This window comes from Elephantulus edwardii, unplaced genomic scaffold, assembly GCF_000299155.1.
Source record: "Elephantulus edwardii isolate Elephantulus edwardi_28Jun2011 unplaced genomic scaffold, EleEdw1.0 scaffold00289, whole genome shotgun sequence".
NCBI lineage: Eukaryota > Metazoa > Chordata > Mammalia > Macroscelidea > Macroscelididae > Elephantulus > Elephantulus edwardii.
The window spans coordinates 707,241-709,307 of NW_006400039.1; positions in this window are offsets into that span (position 1 = coordinate 707,241).

Sequence of the window (2,067 nt, forward strand, 5' to 3'; positions counted from 1 at the left end):
AGGATCAGCAAAAGAGAGGAAGGCCCTCAACTAGATGGACTGTCACCGTACCTGCAACAACGGGCCTGAGCAGGACAGCCCCGGTGAGGACGGTGCAGGAAAAGACAAGGACCTGATGTGCTGTTTACACGGTCACTACAAGTCAGAGCGGACTGGACAGCACATAACATAATTCCAGTTGGTATCCATCAGTTTCTGGTTCCTTACTTTTTTGCCTTCAGCGCACTTTGAGCTTCTGTCATTACCACAGGCTCTTGGTTATGTACGCCCTCCTGAAACTTTAACAAAGCCAACCAGTTATTTTTGGTACAGTAACTCTGCGTATTCCCTCCATTTTTTAAAAAATTAATTTCGATGAACATTTACAGAGATTTTGGATATCCACTCATTCATTGTTGCACTTCCCCCCCCCCCTTGGCTCTTCTCTTTGAAAAGTAAAAGAAAACTTCCTTCATTGGTATACAATCCCGTCCAACCCCCACCCCCCATCTTCTTTTTTACTTCAACTTTTTCCTTTATTGTTTCCCTCCATCTTCTTTTGATGTTTCCTGGGTCGTTTCAGTTTGGTTTTATCCCCAGAGTGTCTCTCAGTTTTGCAACTGGAGACTTGGATTTGTTTTTCAATTCTCTCAATTTGAGAAATGCCAGGTGAGTTCTTCACTCTAGTTCTGCAACTCCAGCTCTTGGAGAAAATGCAACCAGAGTGCTCGCTCCTGAGAGGCAAGGACGCATGGTCGCAGATGGAGCAGTGGTGCCTCTGACCTGTGGTGCTGCTGGGCACCCTGAAGGGAGAGCTGCAGGATGTCGTAAGGGCATCCTTCCTCTCAACCTCTGGGAACGTGGTGAGAAGACCTCGGAAACAATCCAGAGGCGACCGGTTGGAAGTGTGGGCTGTGGTCCTTCACACACGCTGTCCCTGATGAGTGTCCCCTCCGGAATCCTGCCAGAACCAGGGATCAGCCTGCAGGGAGGGCGTCCCCCGATGTCCAGCAAAGAGCTGCCGGCCTTCCAGGCTGGGAGCAGCTGGGGCAGGGCGTCCAGGGCCGTGGGCGGGGCTCACCCCCATTGGCCCGCGAGGAGGCCCCACCCGAGGCCCCAGGGGACGCTGAGTGAGGACGCTGCAGTGGACGGAGCTGGTCACCTGAGCCATGGCCGGGCTGCAGCGGACACCGGCGGGTGAGTGGGCGCGCGCCGCATGTGCCGCCAGCCAGGGTGACAGTTGGGAGCCAGGCCACGTGTCCCCGTCCTGAGCGGTGGTCGCCTGGAGATGCGCTCGGCCCGAGGAAGGAGGCGAGTGGAGATGGGGGCGGGGGCTCCCTAAGGCCCCGGGCTCGGGACCCCACAGGAAGTGGCAGGCTGGTCCTGGCCCTGGCCCGGCACGAGGACCCCCGCCTTTCCCCAGAACTGAGGTTCGGGTTGCCTGGAGCAGGCAGCGGGTCTGGGTAGGCGGGGCGCGGGGAACGTGGAAAGGAGACTGGTCCCCTGCCTGGTCCGAGAAGAGCCTGCGGCCCAAGAAGTGAAGTGCAGGGCTCACAGGTGGGTAGTGCGCGGGGCGCGGGGTCCAGCAGGCGCTTAGGTGGCCTGAGTGCGGGAGCGCCTGAGGGGGCACCGGGGGCGCGGGGCGTGGAGATCAGAGTCAGCGCGGGCTCCAGCACATCCTCCCCCAATTTAGAGCTGCCCACAGAGTACCTTTGTGTAGCCGGTTACCTGCTGGGACCCGCGGATGCGGCCCTGCTGAGGAAAAACCACGCGAAGAGAGAAAGTGAGGCACAGGGGGTCAGGTCAAAAGCACAAGGCCCCGTCCTCTATTTCTTCTCAGCATTTATAGAGAATACAGGCGAATATTCTATTCCTTATGGGAAAAGCCAAACTTCTTGCTACACAACAAACAATTATCTCAAAGACTGTAAACTAATATAGCTAACAGTTACCCCTTGGCCTAGAAAGAATGTGTCCTTAAGCATGCAGGAACCGGGGCTTTTAATGATCTGCTCAGATTGCACCAACAAAGACATAAAAACCTTACCTCAACTCACTGTAACTTCTCAAGGACAGTAAGCAGCTTCT